The 16,250-nt window shown below is 47.2% G+C and overlaps 1 protein-coding gene across 9 annotated transcripts in view; it reads right to left on the bottom strand.

The window, feature by feature from the left end:
• The window catches only part of LOC135898583 (GTP-binding protein Rhes-like), a 354,348-nt gene that overhangs the window by 38,842 nt on the left and 299,256 nt on the right, over positions 1-16,250 (bottom strand). The gene's annotated exons all lie outside the window — the stretch shown is intronic.

The raw sequence follows: 16,250 nt of genomic DNA, 5'->3' as shown, positions 1-16,250 counted from the left end.
CTCGCTTCTTCTCGTCCATTTCCCGCCACCCGGGGCCGTAGTTTGTAAAAACATCGTGACGTGTGCATGTATGTGTGTGCGTGTGTGTGTGCGCGTGCGTGTGTGTTTGGGGCAGAATAAAGTAACGAAGTTAGGTGGCTTCACCTTCAACCCTCTGCTCGACCTGATCAGCCAGATCAAGGGAAGCGCTCATGATGCCATTGTTAGCACGAGTTCGCTACGCGCATGCGCATTGGAGTTCTCGCTCTGTAGATTGCGCGCATACCACGACTTAGTGCGCACACACCTGATCTGAGCGGAACGTACAGTTGAACGGGAAACTTAAACCTACTCTAATTCGTTGATTGGACGCCGACCGAAGACGACGACGGTCTCGTCTCCTTGCGTCATCGCGGTGCGACCACTGTCGCCCTGCGGTCGGGGCGTTCCCTCAATGGCGGCAGCGTTTTGAGACGCCTGGTTCCAGCCGGGGCGCTGTTTCTCCAACGGCGCAACCACGAGCGATTGTGTCGCGCCCGCTTCGCCGTGCCACGTCGCCCGCGGGTATTGTTAGAAACACAACGCGAGGAGCTGTGTATCTTTGTATCGCGTACGCGACTTCGTCATTTAGCGCCGCGACATAAGTACACGTTACTTAGCACGTACAATGTGTTCTTGGAAAGTTTATATGCCTTGAATAAATTGCTGCGTCGCATGCAAGTAGCACATCCGGAACTGTTCTTTCTTCCTTTCTTTATTTCTTACATTTTCTTTCTTTTTCTAGATAATAAAATAAGCATGATGATAGACAACATTTTATGCGCGTTAGTCATCGTCCCTTTACGACCCCTTTTGGGCATGACTTTTTACTCCGCACCAAAGGCTCCGCAAAAAGGTTGAATCGTGTGCAAAGGCAAAGCGGAAGGCCAAAGCTGATATTCAAAAGTTCTCATCGTCGACCGTGTCGACGACGCTTCTTATTAGGCTCAGCTTTTAGGGCATCACTTGCGTCTTTCGATGTGCAATCTCCTTGAGCTGCGCCCACAACATCCGTGTTTGACGTCATTAAATGGCATCTTAAAAAAGAAAGAAACGAGTCATTTGCTCGCCAGTAGAAATGCACATAAAATGTTAGTGATATTTTTTATACCGAATACGAAAAGTCTTTTTCGCGAAAGCTTCAGAAGGTGCGAAGGGTATAATGTTGATAGGCGATTTGACAATCAAAACAATGACTGCCCTCAGACGGAGCCCGTATTATTCAATAACTCTTGAAATTGCAGAGTGTCTCGACCATGCAAGTAGAAGTGCCCGCACTATCACTTTGCAGTGGACACCTGCACACTGTGACGTCATAAGGAAGGAATAGGCAGAGGAAGAAGCGAAAACTGTTTTAAATAACACTTATTAGGTACTCTGCGTTCTCACGAACAGGTACAAACGCCCTACTTCGTTGCGCAATACGCAATTCTACGTTAGAGCACTGGAACCAAGCAGATCGACGACACAAGCGAGTGCATAAGCTGGACCCAGAAATGAAATTCCGCATGCCTCACAAGCTCAAAAGAAGCTAAACATGTATGATGCACCGGATTTCACCTCGGTGTCGCATTCACCAAGAGTTATAGACACCTGACAGGTCGCAGTAATACCAGCCCAAACTGTGAACACTGTCAGGTGCCAGAAGCACCTGATCACGTATTCTGAGTTTATCCCACGGGCGCGCACGAACGACAGCGACTGCTCTCTTCCATGCAAATGTCTGTAAGAGGTCGCTATCAGACGAGTTTCTTTTGGGTCCTTGGCCTGATGCAGACAACGCAGCTTTGATTACAAGTGCCGGTATAGGTTTTCTCTATGCCACCAGGCTCGATTCACGGCTTTAGAGATACCACCACGTTGTGAAATTGTGTGCACCCGCCTCCTCCTCATATAATAATAATAATAATAATAATAATAATAATAATAATAATAATAATAATAATAATAATAATAATAATAATAATAATAATAATTCCTCAGCCCGCTCTGTCAGCCAGACCTAAACCGTTAACAGTGACGAGTAACCATAATATGAAAAGCTTAACTGTATATGAAGCTCATGAACTTGGCTGGTACGCAGTCATAAACGCAAGCCCGCTCAAGAACTACAATACCTAAGCGCTCTAAGCGCCGAACAGCCGCTGACTAGGTACTGCTCTTGAGTGAGTGAGGCGAGTCAGTGAATTGAGTGAGAGAGGTAACTGAGTGTGTCCATTGAATGGATGAGATGACCGAGTGATGTGACCGAGTGAGGTGACTGAGTGATGTGACTGAGTGAGGTGACCAAGTGAGAAGACCGAGTGATGTGACCGAGTGATGTGACTGAGTGAGGTGACTGAGTGAGGTGACCGAGTGATGTGACTGAGTGATGTGACTGAGTCAGGTGACTGAGTGAGGTGACCAAGTGAGAAGACCGAGTGATGTGATCGAATGAGGTAACTGAGTGAGGTGACTGAGCTAGGTGACCGAGTGAGATTACTGAGTGATGTGACTGAGTGATGTGACTGAGTCAGGTAACTGAGTGAGGTGACCAAGTGAGAAGACCGAGTGATGTCATCGAGTGAGGTAACTGAGTGAGGTGATTAAGCGAGGTGACCGAGCGAGATGACTGAGTGATGTGACTGAGTGATGTGACTGAGTGAGGTGACCGAGTGATGTGACTAAGTGATGTGAAATCTCGTGGGTAATCGATCAGTGAGCCACGACAATCATTTCTAATCCCTCAAACAAGTAGGGACATGTTTATTGTTTCATTTAACTGACAGCAATGACTTTGATGATGATGACGATGACGACGATGATGATGATGACGGTGATGAATGATTTTGAACCAGCCTGCAATTCGAGTGCTGCCGCAGGTTTTCTTTGTGCCGTGGAGGCAGCTGATGACGTCATGGCAATCCACCACCATTATCATCATCATCATCAGCCTGGCTACGGCCACTGCAGGTTAAAGGCCTCTCCCATACTTCTCCAACTACCCCGGTCATGCACTAATTGTGGCCATGTTGCCCCTGCAAACTTCTTAATCTCATCCGCCCACCTAACTTTCTGACACCCCCTGCTACACTTCCATTCTCTTGGAATCCAGTCCGTAACCCTTAATGGCCATAGGTTATCTTCCATCCTCATTAAATTCCCTGCCCATGCCCATTTAATTTTCTTGATTTCAACTAAGATGTCATTAACTCGCGTTTGTTCCCTCACCCAATCTGCTCTCTTCCTATCCCTTAACGTTACAACCACCATTCTTATTTCCATAGCTCGTTGCGTCGTCCTCAATTTAAGTAGAACCCTATTCGTAAGCCTCCAGGTTTCTGCCCCGTACGTGAGTACTGGTAAGACACAGCTGTTACACACTTTTCTCTTGAGGGATAATGGCAAGCTGCTGTTCATGATCTGAGAATGCCTGCCAAACGCATCATATAAACTATATGGCGGTTATATAGGTTTATACAGATTATATGACGATCCATAAAAACAGTGCTGTAGATACAGGTGTTGATTAATGGCGGACACCTGCTTTCGTAGTTTGATTAAAAAATGCAATGGCCGTGTTGCAGCGAAGTCGGAAAGACTGCTGCGACAGGTCGCAAACGATGAATGCAAACGAAAGACTGCAGACTGGGTCGTAAGATACGCCGTTCTGCAAAACTTCTAAAGAAAATGTCCATGCACCCTAAACATAAGTATACGAATGGAAGGAAGGAAAAAGTGGAGAAGGAAAGGCAGGGAGGTTAACCAGTTTAGCTTAACCGGTTTGCTACCCTACACATGGGAGCGGGATGGGGGGGGATGAAAGAACGATTTTGCATATCTGTATGGACCTTCGGTGGGAAAAGCTTGTGCGTAAATTGAAACGTAGCTTTGAAAGTGGAGGGCCTGTGTAGAAGGGCTGGAGATGCAAGCTCCGACGTAGTCATCGTCATCACTGCAATTAACTGCACTGCAGGACTGGAGGCGCTCGCAATGCTTTTGTTCGTACCAGTCTTCTGTACAAACGCTGTCATGGGTAGTTGCATTCATAATCTTTCCCAGCCAACTTAATAAATAACAATTACAGGAGGCGGGTTCTAATAGCTGAATATAGGTGAGTCGTACTCGAAGCATAACCACTTTGCTAAAAAAATATACTTGGTGTGTTCTACCACCTACAAAAAAGATGCAAACTCTCTATGTGCCGCGAATTGAGCCGATGTTGCAGGGAAAAAAATATTTCGTTCTGTATTCGTATACACTGTCAGAAACACGGAATACATGACTGCGACAGCAATACAATCTGGCTGAAACTTTTTAGCGTACAGCTCGGAAATGGAGCACGCCAGAGTTTTCTGTGAAAGGGGTATCTTGATGCTTTCGGAGCACTTGCTGACTTCCATTCTGCGATTGCAACAGTCCTCCTGAAGTCAATGGTTCAAATTTAATTTGAAATGTTTTCACAATATATATATATATATATATATATATATATATATATATATATATATATATATATATATATATATATATATATATATATATATATATAAACACACACACACACACACACATATATATATATATATGTATATATATATATATATATATATATATATATATATATGTATGTATGCATGTATGTATGTATGTATGTATGTATGTATTACTCCATAAACGTCTGCGCGTTGTTTAAGACCAACACCCATATATTCTATCCGGCAATTAAAAAGGTAGATCTTTCCTGTTTTCTTCAAATTGAGGCAGCAAAATAAAGTGCTCCATCGGCGGCACCTTCCAGCTCCACCTACAACGCCTCTGCCGCATACGCTACCCTTTCTAAATGCTTTCCCAAAGTTTGCGGAAAAAAGCTTTCTCTCGTTCTGAAAGGCTGACGACCTTCCGCGCCTCTTGGAACGAGAGGGGACTAAGGAAACGGCACCCAGCAGAAACGCTACGAGAATAACTTCCAAGGAAAGTGTTATTTGCTAGCCCTGTGTTTGTTTTTCAAGCTGTGTTTGTTTTTCAATCCCCGTTTCTTAACGGGGATTGTTCTAGTGCCCCTCCCCCATCCCCCATCCCCCTTTTTTTTCGCTCTGCAATGTTCAACTCGACATTGGCCGCACCTGTTACACCGCCGCGGAGAAGGCACCAAACTGCAGCCTGCTTTGAGAGCAACCGTTACTAGCACTTTTGTTTTCACGCTCCCCTGCAAGGGAAGGATGCCCTCTAGAAATGGGTTATTCGAAACCTTTGTGACAAGCCATGACACGACTATGCGCGCAGTGTGAATCGGACCGCGAGGAAGAAAAAAGGAAGACGTTGAGAGATTCGCAATGCACTCGGAGATATAACTTTAGGGAGACAGATGTGGGGAAGAAGGGCGTAGAGAAAGAGAACCTTATGGGAGTGAGATCTATAGAAAGGGAGGTGCACGGGCCGAGAAATTTAGGAAGATGCAGGGCACATGAATGACAATTTAGGGAGACTAGCATAAAAACGAGGAGACATGCACACAGAGAGAAAACCAGTGAAGCGAACACGACAGATGCTTGTTTCTTGCAGACAACAGGAAATGAGGGTGGAAGACAGTGCTGTCCCTTTTGGGGAGGTCTCGTTCCCTAAAATAGAACGGGTGGCAATGCTAGTGAAAAAGTGAAAGGAAAAACGAAAGCTCGACCGGTCGCAAAAAAAGAAGGGAAGCTGAATGTACCCTCTTTTCCTTCTCTTTGAAGGGAAGCACTGAGGAAATTATGCTTCTGCCTCTTTACGGAAAAGAAAAAGAGTTTCCGAGAGCGTAAAAACTGCTGCAGGGTAGAAACGGGGAGAGCAGAAATGGGCAAGCTACAGGGAGGCCGGGGCGCTTGAGAAGCCGAGACAATACATGTCGATAGCCTAGACACTCCAGAGAGAAACCGGTGGGAGGAACGGCAGAAATGGGGAGGAGACTCTAAGGAAAAAGAGGGATTGGGCGTGGAAGGAAAATCCCAGAGATAGTGCAAGCGCTGCCAGACAGTGCCGCTGTGGACCACGATAAACGTCTTTTCCCTGCTTCCCGTAAGGGAAAGGTTGCCTACCTCCTTTCTTGCCTTCTGGGGGAATTTTTTCCCCTTCTTAGACGGTGCGGTTCCTGGGCAGGAGTCAGCAGACGCGCGAGACGCGTAAATTACGTGGCCTCCCTCGAGAGCGAAAGGAAGCGACGAAGCAGGTGGGTGCAGTGCGCCACCTGGCCGCAGTGCGTCTTGACAGGATTGACGGCCAGAGGTATTAATAGCTGCTGGTAGCGGCGTCAAGCTGTCCTGCGGGTTGTGCGCAATTAGTATGCACGCGGACGTTGAGCAAAGCGAGAGCAAGGAAAATAATAGTTTTGCGGAGTGTGTGCGTGTGTGTGTGGCGCCGAACCGGAAGGTCGAGAAGGGCCTCTGCTCGGAAGGGCGGGTTGTTTTTCCTTAACCTCGGTCGGGCAGACCGGCGAGACGGAATCGAGCGATATAGCGCCGTCAATTTCGCGAGCGATGCCGCTAATGGAAATTGAGTGGTAGACGCACCGCTTGGGGTGAGGGGGTGTATACACGGGAGGACTCCCCGGATCTGTGTTTGAACGCACACTTCCTCGCTTTGTCTGAGGTGGGGGAGGGGAGTTCCCGCGGGGAATCCACTTGTCCCTCCTCACCGCTGTCCAGACACGTATCCCGTGGCGGGCGGGTATCGACTGAGAGAAGTGGTTCTTGAGGGGAAGGAGAAAAGGCTAGCGCTATTTTGTGCAACCCATGCGAGAGCACGGCTCAGCGCCAACAGGGTGGAGGGGATGGGGTTGAAAGAGGAAGAGGGTAGGAGGGAGAAAGGTAAAGTTACCGGCGCTAAATGTGATTTAGGATTGCGAGACGACAAGCTGCGATGGGTGCGCTTAGCTTCGACTCTAATAAAAAAGAACATTGTGCTAGCTGCTACCTCTGGGGGAATATAAGTGCGTGACCAGTTGGTGACTACATTCCCGGTAGCATTTGTGCATCCCCAACGAAAGGCGCTCTCTCTAATCAGGCGGAAGCGGGATATGTCTGCTGGACTGCTCCGTCGAGGGGCATAAGTACCCTCCCAGGTGGAGTCTTAAATGTAGCGCAAGAACTTTTAAAATGCCGCTCTTCTGTCGGGGCTACGTTGGCTAACGTTTGTCTTGAGTAAGCCAGCTGGATTGTATTTTAGTAAAGACTAGTGCCACGACACTGTCATTACCGTCGTCTGCTCCAGTTGCGCCTCCTGTTCGGTGAGTTTGTGAGCGTGTGTGTTTGTGTGCGTCGTCATGTATGAGGGCACGCGTAAGTGCATGTGTGTGTGTATGTACGAGTGGTTCCGCTTAGACTCCAGTGCTCCAAGAACAGGAACTGATGTTTGCCTCTTGCCTCCCTGATTTCACTTCTTTCTTTTTCTCGTCACCACCAGAAGACCTCGATCGCACTACCGCAAAATAGCGCGTCTTTATTACATTTGGCATATCAGCACATTTCTTCAAACGTGAGTGTGCAAGCTTAAATATAGCCCGGCGCTTTATTCCCCCCCCCCCCCCCCCCTTTTTGAAAAACATTTCTGGCACGCTCAAGTTTTGTGCACGTAGAAAGGAAGCGGGAACCGGAGCCGCATTATGTAAATGAAGCCCGCGCCGCTTGCTCACTTCAACCTTGCACGCTATCTCGTGTTTCCACGCTGCGCGCCAAACTGAGGGATCGTTTCGAGAGTCGTGCTACCCCTGATTGAGCAGCCTGGCGAGTAATGCCACAATATTTCACTGCGGACGGGTTAGGATGCGAGAAACGTACAAGAAAACTTTCCGCTCAGTTGAAGAGTCCAGTCATTACGCCAAAAAAGAAAAAGCCTCTTTAAAGTTTGCAACGCCTTTCACTGCAGCGACAGACCAAACTCCTTCGTCCCGTTTTCCGGGCTTTCAAATCCACTCTCATAAAAACACGCTTAGAAAAATCAATGAAACATTTTGAATAGATAGAGTAGCGTTTCAATACACTTATTTTCTTTAATTGTGCGGCAACAAGCATGTCGCCTAGACGATAAAATGAAGGTCGTATTCCCGTTTATTGAATGCCAAGCGAAAAGCTCCTGCGCCGGACTGAAACGTCTGTGTGACGTGACGTCACTGATTACAAAGTGCTGCCACCTATATGTGCTATTTTGCCTCTGTATACGTGAATCTTGCGAAGTTCAGTTTGTGGTCTCTTTTGAATGGTAGCGTAGTTCCTCGTTATCTATGAGACAATATCTAGCCCTGGCAAACGCCATAAAAGAAACCGTGACATGAAGGGCAGCTTGTATAGGAATGCCAAGGCGGTGTCGTCCCTTGTCTTTCATTCTTGCGATTCTTCTCTTTCAGAAATACTTCTTTTTCGGTAAAGTGAATGGCCTTTTTTCTTTTGCTGCAAAAGAGTACTTTTTTATAATATGGCTCAACTCATTTCTTGCTGTAGTATACCTTTGAGAATGGCATTGTGCGTCGCTTTTCTTTGTAATTTCTTTTTAAGCTATCGCTTCAAGTTGGAGGTAGTTTATCACCTCTAGCAAAAGAAACACCACGGAAAGTACATTACAGGCGCAGTGCTCACACAAGAAAGAATAACTCGGCAGGTACATCGCATCGTTCCAGCACACTATCACGACGGAACATGAAAGGAAGGCCTGTACAGCAGAAATCGAAAAAATATATATAAATTCTCGTACGATAGACCAGCATCCTTTCGGTATAGCGAAAAAATAATCTGACGTGAAAAGCAGTTGAAATGCTTTTACCGATTCTGAACAAAAGCTTCGAATACGCTGCAATTGACCGCAGCATTATTAATTTTAATTATGGGGTTTTACGTGCCAAAATCACTTTCTGATTATGAGGCACGCCGTAGTGGAGGACTCCGGAAATTTCGACCACGTGAGGTTCTTTAACGTGCACCTAAATCTAAGTACACGGGTGTTTTCGCATTTCGCCCCCATCAAAATGCGGTTGCCGTGGCCGGGATTCGATCCCGCGACCTCGTGCTCAGCAGCCAAACACCATAGCCACTGAGCAACCACGGCGGGTAAGCAGCATTATTGTTTGGCACAATTCCAGCTGGACACTGACGCCATTCTTACGGTAAACGTCCGCAGTGTTTCTAATGGCGATCCACAATTTGACCTTCAAAAGGAACGGTTGAGGCTCTGAGAGAGAGAGAGAGGGGCCTCGATTCGTGACATCAATTTCCAATTCGGCCTCTCCTCACTGCCGATGACAGCACTGGACGTACGCCTCTAACGATTAGGGCACAACGACGATGTGGGTAATTTCGACTGTCAGTAGGCGATAGCTGTCTCGACTCGAAGCCGAAACTGAAGAAAATGCCTTTACAGAGACAGACGTCTTCTATTCTTCGCCTCAACAATCGCTGCTGCGTATCCGTGCGCCCAGTGGTCGAGCAGGCCTTACCGGTTTATGGCAAATGTTCGTATTACTTTCCTTCGGCCCTTCCCCCTCCCCTGCTCCATTACTACGCATTTCCCCCCTTATCCTGAGCCGGAAGGAAGTCATTTGCAATAGCACTCTGTGCAGTGTCGTCTCCTTCTCCAGCAGTGCCGCTACTAATGGCGTGGGCGGAAACCTTAATGTCAAGCGTAAGTGACGTTCTGTGCTCGAAAAACTTTCTTCTTTATTTTCCCCCCGCTCCTTTCGGAGTCGCACCCGTCTCTGTCCAGCTACTACGAGTAAACCGTAATGCACTGGAATCGTCGCCCACTGCCGTGAAGCCTACAGTTCTCCCCTAATATCGGGGTAAGACCGATGTTTGGGTGCCTAGGCAAAGTTCTCGCACCAATACGCACAGATGCCACTGATTCCTGACAAACGGAAGGAGTGACAGAAAGCGTCATTAGCATCGGCATCAACAGTCGCTTGCCTTCAGGCGGTACGGTATCCCATCGGCTGGCGTCGATAAGTCTGACCTAGAAAACTGATAAAGACGTAGCACCGATTGTGTTTTTTTTTAAATCACAAGCCGTAGTCCCTTGAAGCCCGTGTAGATATGAATGCCTCTTCCCGAAAACTTCTATTGGCCGTGTAATGCCCAAAGCCGCCACCACCATCATCCACCTACTTCGTTGTGTTCCTGCAAATTTACTAACTTCACATCACCTATCGTCGGCTGTCACTCATTTGCGATTCTTTTTTTTTTTGCATCCAGTCCCTTATACCGCTGATCACAGATTAAGCGTCCTGCGTTGGCCACCCAACCTTGTGTCAACGCTGGACATCACATTCAACTTTCCTTTTCGCGCCGTTTAACACTAAAGAGAGACACCGAGTCAGCCTTGGCACAAGTTACAAAACTCTTATTTTCCTTAATTTGGAGCAAGTGTTTTGGTTGCCAGGGGAGCAAGGGAAGGGATAATTTGACTTTGTTGAACTTCAAGCCAGTGTGTCAGACGGAAATCGTAAGTTTGTTAAGGAAACGAGATCCGGCGGTAAGTTTGCAAGACACCCACGTGTAGACGAGAAGGAAAAAAAATTCTAAGCTGATTACCCCGTGCTACCGACGTCAGCGTGCATTTCGTGTAACAGCCAATAAAGTAATCCAAATAAGTGCAGCAAAGCAAATTAGTTTTTTTTTTGCTGGGTAATATGGTGCCTTTATTTAGACATCCAACCCTAATTCTGCTAACATAGGTAATTGCAACCCTATTGCTTTCCGGCATGCCTTGTAATTTGGCCACCTTGTTTTCATCGCAAGACACATTAGCCTGGGCACGTAAACACCCGAAGCTAGATCTATGTTTGCCTGTCCAGTACGCTCTCCCCGACTGCCTTGTTGTCCTCCCGGCAATCACGACAGCAGCCTTCTGGCGACACTGACGCAAACGCCTTTCTCTCTTTCGATAACAGTCCGTGTCCCTCAGTAACCTTCGCGGTATCGTTCTACCATGGGCTGCAAGCAAGTCTTCGTGCACTACTGAGGGACAAAATTGCTGGCACCAGTGACCCATAGATAGCAATCACGAAGCATTTGCCACGTCAGAATGAGTTATTAACTGCGGCTCCAGCCACGTACTGAGAAGGAATATTCAGTGTAAACGCTGCTCGGACTCCAAGATGGATGAGTGCCCGGACAAAATGCGTGCGTACGATACGACTTGTACCGACACATCACGCGCTGTACAGTCTCTTTGTTATTGTTCAGATTGTACGGCAAAGGCACATTGTACGCTCTCTCCAGGTCAACCTATACCCTGCCTCGTGCGTGTGCATATTTATAGAGGTACCTTTAATTGGAAAGGAATCATTTCTCAGTTTGCTATGTTGGAATCAATCCGCAACAATTTATTTGCTTGATTAAACTTATGGAACGGAAAAAGAAGTCTACTCGTGATCGAAACGATGCTTCGAAATTTTTATTTTTATTCTATTTTTGATTCACAACTCTTCTTTAATTCTACGGATTTGCTTCAAACCCGCCATTAAAAAGCATATTAAATTTATAAAAAAACGATCAATTATATTGTTCACATTCGGGAACCATGCATCCGTAAAGGTGTTGGTTATCAACCAACAGGATGAACAGACGTGAGGTTTAGGGAGCTCATATTCTGGTCTATCTAATAAGCACGATCACGGAAACACGCGGTCTCAATTCAGAGCTCACCCCCAAAGGAAGCAAGAACGCTGTTGTTCATTTATAAACATTACCGCGATAAGACCGCACAAAGTCTGGCTTGATGTATGCGTCCCTCTGAATAGCCACCGCCGTCTCTTTAGCTTGCAGAACACCCGGTCTGGATTTAGTCGAGAACGAGGACAAAAAAGAAAGACGTTCAAAAAGATAAGCGTGCTCCAAAGGCGGCGCCAATCACGCTGATCCCCGGGAAAATGGGGAGCGAAGGCGGGTACGAGAGAACCTCTTGTTCCGGGGTCTATTTCGGGAAAGCCTCCTCCTTTCCTTTCGTAGTTGTATGCATTCCCTATTTCTCTCCACACGTGTTTGCCCAGATCCAGGAATAGCGCCGGAGGCGTCGTGCCTTCGACTCCGGCGCTTGGGTGACGTGTGCGCGTGCAGAGAGAAGGCTCAGCTCCGGGGGAGGTGGCGCTGGGAGAGGGAGGAGCAGAGGGTCGTGAAACGGGGAGGGTGGGGAAGGAGGGGGAGCTCGGGAGAAGTTAATTGATTCCGGCCACGTGGTAGAGGAGGTCGCACAGGTTCAAGCTGCTTCGAGAGCGGGTTGACCGTTCGCCACGTCTTCTTTAATCACATTCTCTGGCTCCACGAAAGAAAGGTGCGAAAGAGGGAACACGGGAGGAAAGAGGGAACGCGGGAGCCAGAAACAGTCGGCGAACTTCTGTTTTTGTGTTTTGTTTTGTCGACAGAGTTTGCGCGAGCAAAGTTTGGACATGTAGGCGTGCAAGAACTGCCGAAGCTATAGCGAATGAACCTCTGGCGTCCGTGTGCTACCCCGCGCGCGACCTATAAGCACCATTGTTGACGCTCGTACGAATGCTGGTGTTAACAGCGCAATTAGACGGAGCAGACGAGACGAGCAGACGATACCACGAGCGCTGAAAGCCAGCGCTCGTGGTGCCGTCTGCTCGTCTCGTTGTCCCCGGTCTAGTTCCCCTGTTAAAACCAGATTGGAGAACCAACAAGCCGAAGCTACTGTTCTAGCATAGGAATGGTCGCGTAGAACTAGCGTTCCGTTAGATATTCGACCGAAGAAGACAACTCGTGGTTAGTCATATGTGCTCCTGGTTAACTATTTCGTAAACTTGCACGAACCGATAGGTAAAAGAAGTTTGGACATTGTTGGACAAGAAGTTTGGACATTGTTGAAGGTTCTTTGTATAGTGACGATAGCGGGACATGACGATGATTTTCGATCGTATCTGAACGCTGGTCCTGTAATTGTTGGCTAGATTTAGCAGTGAAATCTAACGCAACTAATCATCACCTAAAGCTGCGCCACGTTTTTTTTTACATATTAGAACGGTAGAATTGGAAGCCGTGCGAATCGGTGCCCGTTCATCTTCGGAAGAACTCAGGCATCGCGATCACCAAGCACGGAAGATAATTGATGCTAATTATGCGGAAAAGTCCAGACATCAAATTATTCAGACAATATCTGTCACCTGTCGTCGGGCTACGACCATGCTGAAAGTACGCGCGCTCATCGACCATCTCCTGACAGATTATACGTTCACCGAGACGTCTCATGACGGCGGTCATTCACAGCTGTCTCTGACATTGCTGTGGAGCCTAAAATAAATGTTTTATTTTTTTAATTGTCACCGTGTGATGGGTTCATCTTCAGTGCGTTGTGATCGGTGTGAAGACGAACAGTTGTACGGCAATAAATCACGCGCTTCACGTAGAATCTAAAACATGCCTTGAATCTGTATAACCGTCTTTTGTTGTGCTGTATAACCGCTGCGCGCACTTACGCCACCACCTCGAGTAGCATTAAATTACCCGCTTCACGGAGAATCCAAGGTATGCGTTGAAACTGCATAACTTTCCTCTGGTTTCGAGTTAGCGGAGCCACTCGAGCAATAAAAAAAAACAGAAATAAAAACGAGGAGGAATGAGTAAAGCGAGAGAACTTGCTCCGCAAGGCTGCAAGCAGCACGTGCTTTAGTGCCGCTCACGTGATTCCATTCACGCGTGTGGTCAATTCGGCTTAGAGCAGCCTCGAACGGCCGTGAACGATTCCATACGGCTTCAGCAAATGGTTACGAAAGGAAAAAAGAATTGTTACGTCAACCATACCGCGTTTCGCTCTCTCCCTTGGAGGGCCGCACGAATCAGCGGCACAGAAAGCCGGCGAAAAGCACGTGGACGCCAGAGAGAGAGAAAGGGAGAGAAAGAAGGGAAGAAGGAAAGACAGGGAGGTTAACCAGAGTGAGTCCAGTTTGCAACCCTACACGTGGCGAGGGGAATGGGGAGTGAAAGAGAGAGAGAGAAAACGTGAGTCCATACCGCACTTTCAGATGCAGTAAGTTATGCGTAGGATGTCTATGGTCGGGCACTCGAGTGTGTTGCCTTCAGGTAGTGGAGAGAGAGAGAGAATGAAGAGTAAAGGCAGGGAGGTTAACCAGATATGAGTCTCCGGTTTGCTACCCTACACTGGGGATGGGGGATAGGGGTTAAAAAGATGACAGAGAGGAAAACGCTGAAAAAAGGAAAAAAAATACGCACACATGGAGACACACACACAAACGGCGTTCCAGTTAAAGTCGTTCGCACAGGCCGTGAGGTAGTGAAGAAGCGCTCGAACTGCTTTCCGGGCTAATCAACGGTGAGGCCAGGCTCCCAAGATCCTTGGTTCTGTAAATGGCCTCTCGTACAGTCTATTTCATCGAAGTGGATCCGAGGCCGTAGCAACGCGGTATGTTTTAACAAATTTTACGCGCCTCGTCGGGAAGGACGCGACCGTTACTGGTCTTTCAAAAAAAAAAACCGCAAAGAGTGACGTTCATTTCGCGGAGCACTTTTTTATTTTGCCGTTTTTAAGGAAAGCTTAGAGATTAGCCTGTGTCATTCAACGTGTCAACCATTGTCGATAAACCGGTAAACCAAATCAGATGTCGACGACAGAAGCAACGCCAGTAGCCACATAGCCTAACACTCTTTTTCAACTGCCTTCACTCGTCAGAAAAATTGAACATGTGGAACAGAGGAAGACAGGACGAAAAAAGCAGACAGGACGACAGTGCTGGTGCCCTGCATTCTGTGTTCATTCATCATTTATCACCAACTAGCGAAAGAAGATAGAGAGAAAAAGAACTTCAACTGCACTCAAACGATTGTCGCAGCTTGTGTTGTTACACCGTCATATAGCCAGGACGTAAACTGTCTTCGCAATTCTAGTTTGCGTTCGTTAAAGCTTTCTAATAACGTTCATTAAAAACTCATTACAAGCCGCATTAGGAGTGCGTACCGCCGATGTCGAGGGTGAATTTCAGCGGCGTTCGAAACGGGATAACACTTGTCGTTTCTGGAGTGGGCTAGGAAAGAGAGAAAGATCTTTAGCGAAACATAATTTTTTTTTCACTCGCGGGCGACCCAATAGGCAAAGATGTCGACCTTCGGCGTAAGGGAATAAAATGCCATACGTAAATAAATGTTCACGTCACTGATGTCAAACTTCCGAGTTGGACGGAAAGGCCGGAAACTGCGTGTTGTCCCTCGATTTCTGAAGTGAAGCAATGCGAACACACAGCTAGGCTAAGCTCGACAATTACCGCTATCGTTATCCGCTCGTATACGAGAACATTCTTTATGCCCTCTGCGTTACGACACTAATGCTTACTTTTAAGCACTCCAACCGTACGAGCAATAACGCCGAGTCAAATTCAAAATAAACCATAATATCACCTTGGTGGCACAGTCAAATTTCCACGGATGACCAATGCCCGAAGTGAGATGCGATCAGGAGAGAATAACAGTTCCTAGTGAATGCGCCAGTTAAAGTTTACTGCGACAACTACTTCACTCAATAACGACTTGATTAAAAAGTTATAGTTTTGGCACTGTTCGATTCTTTGCCCTCGCTACAACATGACAGCGTTTCACAGAAAACGGGGATTGCGGCGAGCTGAGAAGGGTGGTAACCTTTTGTCGCGTTTCATAAAAATTATGCTTCTATACTGCAGCTGTAATCGGAGAGAAAGAGCAAGTATTGGTGGGCTATGCGCTCAAACGTGCGGCGCATCGTGGACACGGTCTTCTCATATACATGTAGTCTTGTCCTCCTAGCTCATCTTATTCTTACTTCCTCCGAACTGGTGGGCAAACTGGAAGAAGGAAATCTCGAGCAGTGGTTTGTTAGTGTCTCTTTCTCCCTCTCTTTATTTTCACATTTAGGTATTTCCGGTTCAGAATGTCGGTACAATACTGTCTAAATGTAAAAGCCGTCTGTCGCCTTCACTGCCGTCTGCTTCTCTATCCCGCTCCCGTAGGCTCTTCCACGAGCCGCCTTCTGCAGACTACTCCAAAATAAAACGAAGCGAAATAAATAAACAATAAAAAAGCACTGGAAGAAAGGGCGCAAGAAATCTCTGTGAATTCCTTTCTAACTTTAGGTGCAGTGCGTGCACTACCTTGGAGTTCTCGAGACTAGAAGACCCTGAATAAATATCGTGAGACATTAAGAATTCCGACTGCCAGAAGAGATGGTGGAAGCTCCGCCGCAAAGCTTGTTTCCCGAAACGGCCCCACAGCGCTTCCGCCATGTGGCGTCGT

This window comes from Dermacentor albipictus, chromosome 8 (assembly GCF_038994185.2).
Source record: "Dermacentor albipictus isolate Rhodes 1998 colony chromosome 8, USDA_Dalb.pri_finalv2, whole genome shotgun sequence".
Lineage (NCBI taxonomy): Eukaryota > Metazoa > Arthropoda > Arachnida > Ixodida > Ixodidae > Dermacentor > Dermacentor albipictus.
The sequence above is the reverse complement of the archived record's forward strand: the minus strand, read 5'-3'. Positions and strand labels throughout refer to the sequence as shown.